The sequence below is a fragment of the Oncorhynchus mykiss genome, chromosome 22, assembly GCF_013265735.2.
Source record: "Oncorhynchus mykiss isolate Arlee chromosome 22, USDA_OmykA_1.1, whole genome shotgun sequence".
NCBI lineage: Eukaryota > Metazoa > Chordata > Actinopteri > Salmoniformes > Salmonidae > Oncorhynchus > Oncorhynchus mykiss.
Window position 1 is genome coordinate 21,898,018 of NC_048586.1, and position 16,796 is coordinate 21,914,813.

A 16,796-nucleotide genomic window follows, 5' to 3' on the forward strand; every position below is an offset into this window, starting at 1 on the left:
TAAATGCTTGAATTGAACTTACAAACAAATATTTTCCAAGGCTGAAGCGTGACAAGAAATAACTACATTGAAAGACCTGCACCGTAGCGTTGTTTGTAGCTGCTTCTATGCGTGCAGAACAAATTCTCTACTTCCTGTTTGCGTAGTCTTTCTAAGTACCAGAAACATCCACTAGGGGGCAAATAACACCATTGAACACAATGAAAATCCAATTGAACCATTGTAATAAAATAATCTGTTACCTTTAACAGGATGGCAGCACACCATGTGTATCTGCACACGGTTACAATGCCATCATTTTATAGCTTGTGGATTATGGATCCATGGAGATGGTTCATAATCATAACACCAAGACTGTTCTAAGAAAGCATTATACCTAGCTTGATATCAGCTAATTTATCTTTTTTTTAATGCAGACTCTGCATTTAAAATACAGTAGGCGATATCAATCAAAGAGATTGTGAAAGCTCAGAGGCTACAATAAGATAATCTTATTCCACAAAATAAATTAAGATCCTTGATTTGTGTGAGAGTTCACTGAATTAGGATCTGCTGGAATTCAGGACAAGTGACCTAGGAATGTCACGCTAGGATGTTGAAGGTGTCACGTCCCGTCACAAACCGGCTCAAAGCCCGTAACAAAAGGGAGACGACGTGGAGATAAGGAGTAACAAAATATATATTTATTAAAAAAGTAATTAAGTATAATATACAATGGTGTGTGTAATCAGTAATCAGTAGTGTAAGTGAGTGTTTTGCATGCATGAATGTGATAATGCAGGGTGTTGAAAGCCACCAAGAAACAACTATCTAGAAAGGTGTCTGCATGGAGAGAGTCTCCATGAATGTGGAAGAGGTCTATTTATCCTGGGACACACCTGGCCCAGGTGTTTGCCATGTAGCTGACGACCCTCCCAACTCCGCCCACCGGCATCCTAATAAGGAAACAAGAACAAAGAGAATATGGCAGACAGAGTGGGAGGTTCGTCACATTCCCCCCCATAAAACCGGGGACCAACAAGGGCCCCGGAACAACGACACAGCCCCTGCGTCCCAAATTGACACAGCCCCTGCGTCCCAAATTGACACAGCCAACCTCCTCCCCAGACCTCAGCAACCGTCGCACAGGAAGCAACATTTAAGAGGAAAGTAGAAAACAAGACCAGGAGGGGGCAGACAGGACAGAGAGAACATGACAATACGAAATAATGGTCAGTCACGTAAACATTTAGGAACAGGGCGCATCAGCAATCACGTTTTCAATCCCCCGGATGTGCCGCACATCGAGATGGAATGATTGTAAAAATAAACACCATCACATTATCCTCTGGTTTGGACACATCATGGACCTCAAAAAAGTGAGGGGGTTATGGTCGGTGAAGACCACAATAGGTACTACCCCCGACATACACTTCGAAGTGTTGTAGCGCCCAAATGAGTGCTAGCGCTTCCTTTTCAATAACCGAATAGTTCAACTGATAATCGTTAAACTTCTTAGAAAAGAAACAGGCCTCTCAACCCCAGACACATCTGCTTGCAGCAAAACTGCACCTGCCCCCACATGACAAGCATCCACCTGCAAGGTAAATTACAAATCCACACAAGGAGCAGCCTGCACCGGAGTTGAGGTAAGCTACCTCTTTGCATTTTCAAAAGCGTGTTGACAACGAGTAGACCAAATGTAAACAGCCTTAGCTTTCAGCATATCTGTCAAGGGAGCGACCACAGTAGAGAAGTTATTACAAAAACTACGGTAATAACCAATCATGCACAAGAAACGCATCAGTTCCTTTTTAGTAGTTGGTGGTGGAGAAGCATCAATAGCCACCACTTTAGCCCGAGCAGGACACACTTCACCCTGCCCAACCACTTTTCCAAGGTATGTAACGGTCGCCTGAGCAAACTCACATTTAGCCAGATTGCGGGTCGCCTCACAATCAGCCAGACGTTTGAACAAGGATTGAATATGTTGAATGTTCTTCCCAAGTATCTGCATATATAACTACATCGTCAGAAATAAACAGCGCACCCGGTCAGACCGGCGACAACCCTTGTTCATAAGTCGCTGAAGTGGCAGGTGCATTACGCAGACCTAAACCGAATACGAGTACAGACCAAAGGGTGCAATAAAGGCAGTGATTCCAAGTGCCCTAGTCGTCAGTCAAATTTGCTCACAAACTTAGCTGCACCGACTTCATCAACAGTCCTCCATTCGAGAAAGAGGAAATTAATCTGGCTTTGTGACACTGTTTACCTTACGGTAGTCGTACAAAATCGGTTTGTTTCATCCGATTTACTGACAGGGAGAAGCCCAACTGGAGAAAGAAGGCTCTGCTATCTTACTCTCCAGCATGTCAGCATGTACTTGACCTCAGCATCCAGACAACGTAGTTTCTCTGAAGAAACTCTATAGAACCGCTGACGAATGGGGTCAGCATCTCCAATGTCAATATCATGTTCTATTAAGTTTGTATGCGTAGGTGTATCAGAAAACAAACCTGGAAATCTGTATCAGACCAACCATCACTTTCCGCCCATCAACAGGTAGGTGAGGGAGAAGACTGTCTAAAATATCCTGTGTTTCTGAATTTTTCAGTCTACCCTGCAATATACAATCGTCAGGACCAGGAACATCCTCCTCATGCACAGATCAAGCACGACAAGAACCCAAGGAAACAACGGTATCAGCCAAAAGAACAGGTTTTACCATCCTCTGTAGACTCCCACTGTTCTGTCTGAGGAACGTGCATAATAGGGTTTTAACAGATTTACATGGCACAGCTGGTGTGCTTTCCTCTGTTCTGGAGTGGCAACTAGATAATTTTGCTCAGTGTACTGGCACACCACTGTATATGGACCTTGAAACTTGGCTTGAAAAGGAGAACCAACAATTGGCAGCAGCGCAAGAACCTGGTCACCCGGACTAAAGTGACGAGGCTCAGTTCGGCGATCAAATATGCCCTTCATCCTCTCCTGTGAAGATGATAACTTCTCTTTAGCCATTTCACCAGCGGCGTACAGGCGTCGCTGGAAATCACACACATACGATAACAGGGACTGAGGAGGCTCGGGAGACTTCCAGTCATCTTGGAGAACAGATAAAAGTCCACGCACCCTATGTCCAAATACAAGGTCATTTAGACTGAAACCCGTGCTCTCCTGTGAAACTTCCCTAGCGGCTAACAGTAACCAAGGCAACCCCTCCTCCCAATCCTTATCCATCTAGTACAATAAGCTCTCAACAAAGACTTGTGTTTGATGGAAACGTTCCAGTGCTTCTTGACTTAGCGCATGATAGGCGCTAGACAAATTGTGTTTAATATGGAGTTGTTGAAGAACCTGACTAAACCGATTAGAGGTGAAATTAGATCCTTGATCACTGAATGACCTTAGTTTCTCTCATTGTTTGGAATCCCTGAGTCAAAGCTTTTACCACAGACTTAGTCGTGATAGATCGGAGAGGATAGGCAGCAGGAAACCTAGTGGTCTGACACATCACAGTGAACAGGTAACTGCTACCCTTTTTAGAACGCGGCAGAGGACCCACACAGTCAATAACCAGATACTCAAAAGGTTGGCTGAGTACAGGAATAGGAAACAAGGGTACCGGCTTAGCTTGATTAGGCTTATCAGTTAATTAACAGGTGTGACAAGTTAATAAAATCAGAAACATCCCTCTTTAATCTAGGCTAAAAGAAATGTCTTAATATGCGATTGTAGGTTTTCCTCACCCCCATATGTCCAGCAATGTCGCTGTGAGAAGTTTCCAACACCAACTCGCAAAGCTTAACTGGTACAACAACCTGACTAATTGCCACCCCCAGAAAACAACTATCATGAGACACCCACTTTCTCATCAGGACATCCTCTTGGAGAAAATAGCCATGGGCGACATCTCCCAACTGTTCTACATGCACAATTTGGTCACGCAACTCTTCTAACATGGGGTTATCCCGTTGCGCATTGATCAGATCTGAGCGGGTTACAGATAACGGGATAACAGGGAAAAAAGTGACACTTCTTTGTATCATCATCATTAGTCGGCGCAGTGACCAGTTCACCACGGCTCATAGAACGTGTCACTGCACACGCAGAGAACACCTCTGGGAAACTCTGTACACTCATCGGGAATCCCAACAAATGACGGCTTAGTGGAAACCACTAGAGATGGAAATACGACAGGCCATACACGCTCACCAGCCAAGTTATTCCCAAGGATAACGTCGATACCCTCAATAGGCAAGGAAGGGCGCACCCCCACAACAACTTCACCAGCTCACAATCCAACATCAGTTTATGCAATGGAATTGACAGAGTATTCAAACCTATTCCCCTAATTAGAACACTATTCCCCGAATCAGTCTCAGCAGTAAAGGGTAACACAGACTCCAACACAAATGATTCAGAGGCACCTGTGTCTCAGGATCTTCACTGGCACTAGGTCTTTACTTCCTAACAGACACAAAACCTTCCGTAATGAAAGGTAAATAGTCTGGATCAATATGGACTTTCACATTCTCCTGGGCCTAAGGAAATGAGTCATGAGTGAACTGATGTGGAACAGGTGCAGCTAACGCGGTAGGCTTAGATTTTGCGGACTTGAGAAGTGGACATTTGTTTTTCCAATGACCTGAACCTTGACAGTAGTGACACTCCTGCCCAAAGTCAGCTTTTCCATGAGAGTTAGGCTCAACCCTAGTTGAATAGAACTGCCTGTGAACCAAAGTATCTCGGTGAGCAAAGCCCAAATCTATCCGAACGCCCCCACTCTTTCCGAATATGGGGCTCTGCAACGACACTTGTGAGTCAACACATACTCGTCTGCCAAAACCGCAGCTTCAGCGACATTCTTTACTTTCCGTTCGTTAATATACGTGGCAATACGATCAGGAATTGTGTCCTTAAATTGCTCTAACATACTCAGATCACACAGCCCTTGGAAAGTCACAACTGCATAGGCAGAAACACTCAAACAACAAAAATAATGTCTCAGGGTCTTTTTCATTAAAAAGTTCCCAACAATATCAAATATCTCTGGGGCACGACCAAAAGAGGAACTACCCCTAGGTAAATCTGGGTCACCTTCCCAGAACAAACACTCCCCTGAGATCTTTCCTTCCCTAACCAACTCTACACTTTCTTGTTGCAACTTGATTTTAGCACGCTCCATATCTTGTTTAAATGCCAATTCCTTTTCGAACTTTACACGATCATGCTCTAGCTTCTCAGGATCATGCTGCCGATCATGCTCTAGCTGTAACAGAAGCAGTTCTTTCTGCTGTTCAAAAAGGCTACTAAGGACTAAACGATGGAATGGCCATTGTAACATTATGGGGAGAAGACAAGTCCTCAGCAGAGACTGGCCCAGTGGTAACTTCAAGAATACCACTCTCCATCAGATTGGCCTTCAATATCAACCTAATATAATTCTTTAAACATTTATCACTAATTTCAACCTTGTAGTGTTCAGCGACCTTCAGCTGTTCTTTAGTACCTAAATCTAACAATTCCGAATGAACTCTACATAGTCACAAAAAAAAAAATCTCATTCTTCCCCTCTGCTGAGCACACCAGACCACAACCCGAGAATTGACAATCACCCTGAGCACCACAGGAGAGATGAGATACTGTAGGTTTTGGGGAAGCTCTGTAACTCAACCCTAGTCTTCGTGCGGATTTGCGGTGGGAATTGATGCACTGTAGCCCGCTGGCAAGGAAAAAAACTCCCCAGCATGCTGGCAAGTTCCACCAAGCCACGGATGTGCCCCTGAGACAACTGCTCAGTCCACAGACACCACACAAAAAATAAACATTAACCATGCCCAACATATTCCAAAAAAATGAAACACATCACTAAGCCTATCAGGGGAAAAAGGCTATAGCTCCGTGTAGCAAGTTCCACTACCCTACCCAAATCTCCCACCGAGGTACACAGCCAATTACTCACCTCAGACTGATGTCCCAACAGAAAGTATAACAAGAGTTCCAAGGCTAGGCAGGGCCTGGAAACTAACCATTATACTCTCTCCAATGCAGCACACAAACCAAACAAAAGCAACCAATATTGGGCCTATCAAACTCAAACAAAATATTCAAACTAAACACGTACCTCCACGGTCTCCCAAACCAATAGTTCAAAGATCCCGGATGAGCCCCCACTTGTCACGAACCGGCTCAAAGCCCGTAACAAAAAGGGAGACAACGTGGAGATGAGGAGTAACAAAATATATATTTATTAAAAAAAGTAACTAAGTATAATATACAATGGTGTGTGTAATCAGTAGAGTAAGTGAGTGTTTTGCATGTATGAATGTGATAATGCAGGGTGTTGAAAGGTGCCAAAGCAAACAACCAAAACGCCACCAAGAAACACAACAAAATCTAGAAAAGTATCTGCATGGAGAGAATCTCCTCCATGAATGTGGAAGAGGTCTATTTATCCTGGGACACACCTGGCCCAGGTGTTTCCCATGTAGCTGATGACCCTTCCAACTCCGCCCACCGGCATCCTAATAAGGAAACAAGAACAAAGAGAGAATACAGCAGACAGAGTGGGAGGGTCGTCACACGTCCTGACCTAAGTTCATTTTTTATGTCTCTATTTTGTTTGGTCAGGGCGTGAGTTGGGGTGGGCATTCTATGTTTTGTTCTAGGTTTTGTACTTATATGTGCTTGGCCTGGTATGGTTCCCAATCAGGGGCAGCTGTTAATCGTTGTCTCTGATTGAGAACCATACTTAGGTATGGTATGGTTCCCACCTGTGTTTGTGGGTAGTTGTTTTCTGTTTTGTGTTGTTTCACCTGACAGGACTGTTTTGTTTCTTACATTCTCTGTGTTATTTTTGTTTTGTGTTCTGTTATATTAAAATATTCTCATGGACACTTACCACGCTGCGTATTGGTCCGATCTTGACTACTCTTCCTCAGACGGGGGAGAATTGTTACAAAAGGGCTGTACAAGTGCTGCTGTACTGTGGTTTGTTTGTTGCATAATTACATTACCAAGTCAAATGATTCACCCACTGTTGGGATTTACTGTGAGGACAACCTTGATAGGCCCTCATATGCTCAGATAAATAAAACATCCACTGTATGGTGACCCGGGTAGAGCATAACATTGTAGCCAATGGTCATAGTGGATTAATACACACCAAATGATCCAACATAAAAAATAAGAATTAACACTGTGTGTTAAATCAACACTGAATGTGTGGAGTCTGTGGACCCATATACACACCGGAACAGTGTTAAATTAACACACTGCTTAGTGTAAAGCCTTATTCAAATATTTCCCAGAGTGCCTTTCGAGTAAATTGTAGACTTTACCACCCATGACTGTATCTGTTATTAACAGAGACATCATTGTTGCATTCATCCATTTTTGGGTCCTATGGACTTCACCAAGTGAGATGCTAACTGAATATGTAGTCATAAAAAAAATGAATTTAACACAGTACTGCAATGTTGAGACAGGCAGCCCAATTCTGATATTTTTTTCAGTAATTGGTATTTTGACCAATCACAACAGATCTTTTCACATCGGATCTTTTTCTGCGCTGATCTGATTGGTCAAAAGACAACTTAGTGAAAAAAGATCAGAATTTGGCTGCCTGTGTAAACACCGCCTATCATACATCATTCATAATTTGAGGGCCTAGTTTTACCCTAATAAAGGGGCCTGAATCACTTTGAACCAAAACCACACCCATGATTTTCATATTTCCCTACAAGCTCTATTGCAGTTAGATTTTTTGAATTGTTTGTGCATGTACATTGATTGATTTATTTAGTCGTTATTTTTATACTACTCAAATATACATTTTCAAAAAATTTCTAAACTAATCCAATATGTTAGTTGGACTTATTACACCCATTACTGAAATGCTTGTTCCAGTTTAGACGCTTTAGATAGTCTCATAGCATAGTCTTCCCAACCCTGGCAGTCATTCTAAATAAAGGTTGTGGGTGACATTTTGGGGGGAAATACCCACACTGGCTAGATTCCAATTGGAATCACCGTTCAATCCTGCTTAAAGTGACTTGCAGGCCTGATGTGGTCTGTAAACCATGAGTTTCAGTCCATTGTATTACACTCAGAATAAAAGGTTTAGATAAAAGGGGTACAAACACATTTCACTTTAGTGGTACCTTGTAACTTCTTAAAACATTGTTGGTTAAGGGCTTGTAAAGTAAGCATTTCACTTCCTTCAACCAGCATTTACAGAAAATCAAACCAACTTTTATTTGTCACATGCGTCGAATTCAACAGGTGTGGACCTTACAGTGAAATGCTTACTTTGCTAACTGATGCGTAATTCCTATTGGAATCCATCCAGAGTCAGGATATTCAACAGCTGGAATTTTTATTCACCTGCAACGTGCATTCAGAATTAGTTTTCAACCAGTTTTCATAACTCTGAATATCCTTATAATTTTTGTTCAAAATGAAAATGCATGCTGTCATACAAGGTTAGAAGCTACATTTTACAACATATACAGGGTTTCCGGGTACTCCTGTAAAGCCCGGCTCATTGGCTATCGAGCTAGCTTTGTTTGATCCCAAATGGTGCTTATTTGACAAAGATACAAGAGATGGCCACCCGCGTCATCGGCGTGCTATGAAGGCGTCGCTCTCTGACCAAATATGGTGTCCTATAGGATACACTACACCCCTAATGAAATAGTGAAGTCTTGTTACCTTCTACGATCTCTGAGGAATAGATATGAATGTGATTTTACTCGTTGAAACTACACTCAACTACTTTTGTCCTTCCCCCTTTCTGACACCCAGGTGGCAACACGCATCTCTGCATGCCTGGTAGATATCTCAACTTGGATATCCGCCCACCACCTCAAGCTCAACAAAACTGAACTGCTTTCTCCCGGGGAAGGCCTGCCTGCTTAAAGACTTCTCCATCACGGTTGACAACTCCACAGTGTCACCCTCCCAAAGTGCAAAGAACCTTGGCGTGACCCTGGAAAACACCCTGTTGTTCTCTGCAAACATCAAAGCAGTGACTCAGTCCTGCAGGTTCATGCTCTACAACATCCGTAGAGTACAACCTTACCTCACACATGAAGTGGCGCAAGTCCTAATTCAGGCACTTGTCCTCTCCCATCTGGACTCCCAACTCGCTGTTGGCTGGGCTCCTCGCTTTGTCATCAAACCCCTGCAACTTATCCAGAACGCTACAGGCTGCCTGGTTTTCAACCTTCCAAAGTTCTCTTGTTACCCAGCTCCTTAACACACTCCACTGGCTACAAGACCATGGTGCTTACCTACAGAACAGAAAGCGGAACTGCCCCTACCTACCTTCAGGTTATGCTAAAAAACCTACACCCCAATCCGAGCACTCAGTTCTGAATGAATCTGTTATACAATGCGTTTCTTTGGGGAAATAAAACGATGGCCAAATTCAATGTTTCATCAAATTATATATATGTATTTTTTTTAGAAATATATTATATAAAATTGATACCTAAAGAGGTCCTACGTTTCAGAAATCAAGTGGCCCTGGGACTTTTAATTAAGCAATGTGCATGCACAAACATAGATATTGAAATACATATGCTATTGTGTTAACATTTTTACTTATGTCAATAAGGTATCTGTTTTTTGTTTTTAATAAATTTGCTACAATTTCTAAAAACCTGTTTTCACTTTGTCATTATGGTGTATTGTGTGTAGATTGCTGAGGAAATGTAATGTAACGAAATGTGGAAAAAGTCAAGGGGTCTGAATATTTTCCGAAGGCACTGTATTTATTATAACATATTCCCATAGGATCTCAATTGGTGAAGTCCATAGGGCTGAAAATGGATGAATGCAACAACCATGTCTGTCAATAAAAAATACAGTCATGGGTGGTAACTCTGGGTAAGGCAAGACACTGGGAAATATTTGAATAAGGCTTTAGCAGCACGCTAATTTAACACTGTTGCCATTTGTACAGTCGCGGCCATGCTGTCAATTAACTTCTGGCCACATCCTGACTGATGGCAGCCCATTCTTGCATAATCAATGCTTGGAGTTTGTCAGAATTTGTGGGTTTTTGTTTGTCCACCCGCCTCTTGAGGATTGACCACAAGTTTGCAATGGGATTCATGTCTGTGGAGTTTCCTGGCCATGGACCCAAAATATCGATGTTTTGTTCCCAGAGCCACTTAGTTATCACTTTTGCCTTATGGCAAGGTGCTCCATCATGCTGGAAAAGGCATTGTTTGTCACCAAACTGTTCCTGGATGGTTGGGAGAAGTTGCTCTCGGAGGATGTGTTGGTACCATTCTTTATTCATGGCTGTGTTCTCAGGCAAAATTGTGAGTGAGCCCACTCCCTTGGCTGAGAAGCAACCCCACACATGAATGGTCTCAGGATGCTTTACTGTTGGCATGACACAGGACTGATGGTAGCGCTCACCTTGTCTTCTCCGGACATTTCCGGATGCCCCAAACAATCGGAAAGGGGATTCTTCAGAGAAAATGACTTTACCCCAGTCCTCAGCAGTTTTTCCTGGTGAGAAGTGGCTTCTTTGCTGCCCTTCTTGACACCAGGTGTTATGGCGGTGTAAGGGAGGCAAAGTCAGGTGCAGGAGAGCAGAATAGAGTAAATATGCACACTTTTATTCCTTTCAACAATAGGCACAAAAATGACTTTAGACCGTCCCCTCGCCCATACCCGGGCGCGAACCAGGGACCCTCTGCACACATCAACAACAGTCACCCACGAAGCACCCATCGCTCCACAAAAGCCGCAGCCCTTGCAGAGCAAGGGGAACTACTACTTCAAGGTCTCAGAGCAAGTGACGTCACCGATTGAAACGCTATTTAGCGCGCACCGCTAACTAAGCTAGCCGTTTCACTACCGTTACACTCACCCCCCTTTTGACCTTCCTCCTTTTCCGCAGCAACCAGTGATCCGGGTCAACAGCATTAATGTAACAGTATAACTTTATACCGTCCCCTCGCCCATACCCGAGCGCGAACCAGGGACCCTCTGCACACATCAACAACAGTCACCCACGAAGCATCGTTACCCATCGCTCCACAAAAGCCGCGGCCCTTGCAGAGCAAGGGGAACTACTACTTCAAGGTCTCAGAGTAAGTGACGTCACCGATTGAAACGCTATTTAGCGCGCACCGTTAACTAAGCTAGCCGTTTCACATCCGTTACATGAACATACACCATAAACAATGAACAATTACACACAAAGACATGATGGGGAACAGAGGACTAAATACATGTAGATTGATTGGGGAATGAAAATCAGGTGTGTATGGAACAAGACAAATGGACAAATGGACATATGAAAAATGGAGCGGCGATGGCTAGAAAGCCGGTGACGTTGATCGCCGAACGCCTCCCGAACAAGGGGAGGAACCAACTTTGGAGGAAGTCGTGACACCAGGCCATCATCCAAAAGTCTTCGCCTCACTGTGCGTGCAGATGCACTCACACCTGCCTGCTGCCATTCCTGAGCAAGCTCTGTACTGGTGGTGCCCCGATCCCACAGCTGAATCAACTTTAGGAGAGACGGTCCTGGCGCTTGCTGGACTTTCTTGGGCGCCCTGAAGCCTTCAACAATTGAACCATTCTCCCTGAAGTTCTTGATGATCCGATAAATGGTTGATTTAGGTGCAATCTTACTGGCAGCAATATCCTTGCCTGCGAAGCCCTTTTTGTGCAATGATGACGGCACGTGTTCCTTGCAGGTAACCATTTTTGACAGAGGAAGAACAATGATTCCAAGCACCACCCTCCGTTTGAAGCTTCCAGTCTGTTATTCGAACTCAATCAGCATGACAGAGTGATCTCCAGCCTTGTCCTCGTCAACACTCACACCTGTGTTAACGAGAGAATCACTGACATGATGTCAGCTGGTCCTTTTGTGGCAGGGTTGAAATGCAGTGGAAATGTTTTTGGGGGATTCAGTTCATTTGCATAGCAAAGAGGGACTTTGCAATTAATTGCAATTCATCTGATCACTCTTCATAACATTCTGGAGTATATGCAAATTGCCATCATACAGACTGAGGCAGCAGACTTTGTGAAAATTAATATTTGTGTCATTCTCAAAACTTTTGGCCACAACAATATATGGGTCCACTGTCAGTGTTGATTTAACAGTGTTCTTTTTTCATATACAGTGCCTTGCGAAAGTATTCGGCCCCCTTGAACTTTGCGACCTTTTGCCACATTTCAGGCTTCAAACATAAAGATATAAAACTATATTTTTTTGTGAAGAATCAACAACAAGTGGGACACAATCATGAAGTGGAACGACATTTATTGGATATTTCAAACTTTTTTAACAAATCAAAAACTGAAAAATTGGGCTTGCAAAATTATTCAGCCCCTTTACTTTCAGTGCAGCAAACTCTCTCCAGAAGTTCAGTGAGGATCTCTGAATGATCCACTGTTGACCTAAATGACTAATGATGATAAATACAATCCACCTGTGTGTAATCAAGTCTCCGTATAAATGCACCTGCACTGTGATAGTCTCAGAGGTCCGTTAAAAGCGCAGAGAGCATCATGAAGAACAAGGAACACACCAGGCAGGTCCGAGATACTGTTGTGAAGAAGTTTAAAACCGGATTTGGATACAAAAAGATTTCCCAAGCTTTAAACATCCCAAGGAGCACTGTGCAAGCGATAATATTGAAATGGAAGGAGTATCAGACCACTGCAAATCTACCAAGACCTGGCCGTCCCTCTAAACTTTCAGCTCATACAAGGAGAAGACTGATCAGAGATGCAGCCAAGAGACCCATGATCACTCTGGATGAACTGCAGAGATCTACAGCTGAGGTGGGAGACTGTCCATAGGACAACAATCAGTCGTATATTGCACAAATCTGGCCTTTATGGAAGAGTGGCAAGAAGAAAGCCATTTCTTAAAGATATCCATAAAAAGTGTTGTTTAAAGTTTGCCACAAGCCACCTGGGAGACACACCAAACATGTGGAAGAAGGTGCTCTGGTCAGATGAAACCAAAATGGAACTTTTTGGCAACAATGCAAAACGTTATGTTTGGCGTAAAAGCAACACAGCTGAACACACCATCCCCACTGTCAAACATGGTGGTGGCAGCATCATGGTTTGGGCCTGCTTTTCTTCAGCAGGGACAGGGAAGATGGTTAAAATTGATGGGAAGATGGATGGAGCCAAATACAGGACCATTCTGGAAGAAAACCTGATGGAGTCTGCAAAAGACCTGAGACTGGGACGGAGATTTGTCTTCCAACAAGACAATGATCCAAAACATAAAGCAAAATCTACAATGGAATGGTTCAAAAATAAACATATCCAGGTGTTAGAATGGCCAAGTCAAAGTCCAGACCAGAATCCAATCGAGAATCTGTGGAAAGAACTGAAAACTGCTGTTCACAAATGCTCTCCATCCAACCTCACTGAGCTCGAGCTGTTTTGCAAGGAGGAATGGGAAAAAATGTCAGTCTCTCGAATGTGCATAACTGATAGAGACATACCCCAAGCGACTTACAGCTGTAATCGCAGCAAAAGGTGGCGCTACAAAGTATTAACTTAAGGGGGCTGAATAATTTTGAACGCCCAATTTATCAGTTTTTGATTTGTTAAAAAAGTTTGAAATATCCAATAAATGTCGTTCCACTTCATGATTGTGTCCCACTTGTTGTTGATTCACAAAAAATATGTTTGAAGCCTGAAATGTGGCAAAAGGTCGCAAAGTTCAAGGGGGCCGAATACTTTCGCAAGGCACTGTATTTTTTACTAGAGAATTTGCTGTGTAGTTCCACATTATCCTCACAAATTGTTCCCATGACAAGTGAAAATATAAGAGTAAGATTATGTTGAACCTTACGTGAGCAATACTTAAATGTGTGCAAACATGTAAGCCACAGTCCTAAATTGAGCCCATGGTATGGGAACAACTGAGGATGGGCCTACAGTCATTCCATTACCGTCTTGTCAGCAGCAGCAGTTTTCTGTATGTGTGCTTATATGGAAAGACTTGGGCCAGAAAAGTGTCATTAAATGTCTTCCTCTGGGTAGGGGGTAAATTGGTATAATTGAGGAAGCTTTCCTCTTCCTCTCACATTGGCCTTGGGACCTTCCCCCGGAGCATTTAAATACATACATCTTCAGTAAATCACATGCAGCTGCAACCCAGACAACTTAATAATTTGACTTAATTTGTCTTAATACAGTGTACTGTGCTGTTTTATTCCAGAACCCAGAACCAACTATGTCCCCCCCACTTCTCAGATTCAGCAGTAGTGCTAACAGACATTACGGCAGTGTCCTCTGCTGGACCAACTGTTCTGGAAACAACTCCAGTAATGTTCTAAAATAAAGTATAAAAAACTGTTGTTTAAACCTCCGAAGTCAGCTGAAAATGAACTTAACCTCGACATCTAATAATTGTTGTGTGGGTGTGCATTACATTTAGCTTGGTTACAACACCGCTACGTCTGTATAAGCGGGGCTAGCCATCATAGTTCCCAAGCTATTGCTTGCTGCAGCACGCACATATGTCTTGATTACATAAACAACACCTTGATTACATAAACTATTTGATTTAATTAAATAAAAATGTATGCACACTACCATATGCATACATATCTATGTTTCACTGTCTATCATCTTCTTGTTGTACTGTATCCAGAAAAAATTTAGACTAATTACTGTACTGTATCCAAAAAATTTAGACAAATTACCTCTTCCTAAATGCATTTCTCAGTCTCCCTTGTCCACATAGTCGATTGTGTGCCTTGACGGGCCAAGCATGAAAATCTAGCTGTGGACATTGACCATCCCCTTGCCCTGAGCCACATCACATCCACTGTTGAGTAAGTGCTCTGTCCTATTCAGGGCTGCTGTGGTGTTGTTGCCATAGTCTTCCATTTCTATTGTATGAGACTACCTATTCATCAGGAAGCAATATATCACATATCGGCTGCTACGCACTTTCAACACATGACTACGTACTTCTCAAAATTCTGTAATCGCCTTTTTGGATGTGTGTGCAGACTTGCTTAGATAGGTGCTACCAGAGCAATTCTCAGGCCATGTATAACACACCTACGATGTGGTAATTCAATGCCACACTGAACAGTCTTACATTTCTACATGACAGCCATTAATTCAAAGCAGCCATCATGGCAGCATCTTACCCTGTCAGTGGCTATCCACGATTAGGGACGTCAGTATAGATAGCACATGGAGGAATCTTCACTGCAGAGCATGCACTGAGGGGTGGTGCTTAGTGGAGGTGCCACATAGCGCCATCCTTCGTCGTCAGGTCTCCCTTGAAAAATAGGTATTTTGATCTCATTTGGACTAAGATAGAGTTAAATAAAAAATTGTGAAGGGTATCCGTGGTAGTCAGAATCCAGCCAGGGAACCCAGTCAAGGTCCCATGTTGAAGCTACAATGAAGAGAAGGCATGGTTTGGTCTTCAAGTCTTCAACAGCTGTTTAGATCCAGGGAGGAATTGCAGGGAAATCCACTGGGAGTCTGAGAAAATCCACGTGAGGTTCATGTCCACAGAAAATGACAGAAAAGGCTCTTGCAACAATACCATAAACCCATGTGCACCACCATTGCTCTCTCTCTCTGATCCTCCCTCTGCAATTCGTTCCTTTAGCGCTCTATTTCTGTCCTTCTCTCTGATGCTCACTCATACTTCCACTTCAGTGCCCCCTCTCTTTCTCTCCCTCTCTTTCTCTCCGTATTCTCAGCTGTGTCTCAGCGTTATGCTCAGCCTGTGCCCAGCGGATGTATAACATGTGTTCAGGGTGGGGGTTGGGGACTGCTGACTTCATAGGTGGCACGTTCTGCTCCTGCAAGGCGGGTGAGGATAGCCGTTGCATTTTGGACTATTTTAATGAGAGTGACCATGATAGACTTACAGTGCCTTGCGAAAGTATTCGGCCCCCTTGAACTTTACGACCTTTTGCCACATTTCAGGCTTCAAACATAAAGATATAAAACTGTATTTTTTTGTGAAGAATCAACAACAAGTGGGACACAATCATGAAGTGGAACGACATTTATTGGATATTTCAAACTTTTTTAACAAATCAAAAACTGAAAAATTGGGCGTGCAAAATTATTCAGCCCCCTTAAGTTAATACTTTGTAGCGCCACCTTTTGCTGCGATTACAGCTGTAAGTCGCTTGGGGTATGTCTCTATCAGTTTTGCACATCGAGAGACTGACATTTTTTCCCATTCCTCCTTGCAAAACAGCTCAAGCTCAGTGAGGTTGGATGGAGAGCATTTGTGAACAGCAGTTTTCAGTTCTTTCCACAGATTCTCAATTGGATTCAGGTCTGGACTTTGACTTGGCCATTCTAACACCTGGATATGTTTATTTTTGAACCATTCCATTGTAGATTTTGCTTTATGTTTTGGATCATTGTCTTGTTGGAAGACAAATCTCCGTCCCAGTCTCAGGTCTTTTGCAGACTCCATCAGGTTTTCTTCCAGAATGGTCCTGTATTTGGCTCCATCCATCTTCCCATCAATTTTAACCATCTTCCCTGTCCCTGCTGAAGAAAAGCAGGCCCAAACCATGATGCTGCCACCACCATGTTTGACAGTGGGGATGGTGTGTTCAGCTGTGTTGCTTTTACGCCAAACATAACGTTTTGCATTGTTGCCAAAAAGTTCCATTTTGGTTTCATCTGACCAGAGCACCTTCTTCCACATGTTTGGTGTGTCTCCCAGGTGGCTTGTGGCAAACTTTAAACGACACTTTTTATGGATATCTTTAAGAAATGGCTTTCTTCTTGCCACTCTTCCATAAAGGCCAGAT

At 43.1% G+C, this 16,796-nt stretch overlaps 1 protein-coding gene across 4 annotated transcripts in view; it reads right to left on the reverse strand.

Annotated features, from left to right (window-relative positions):
- The window catches only part of LOC110501594 (nck-associated protein 5), a 125,294-nt gene extending 109,590 nt beyond the window's left edge, over positions 1-15,704 (reverse strand). For all 4 annotated transcript variants that reach the window (XR_002470225.2, XM_021579271.2, XM_021579269.2 and 1 more), the window contains exon 1: positions 15,153-15,704. The gene's annotated coding sequence lies outside the window, so the exon portion shown is untranslated. The remainder of the gene's footprint in view (positions 1-15,152) is intronic.
- Positions 15,705-16,796: the final 1,092 nt, after the last annotated feature.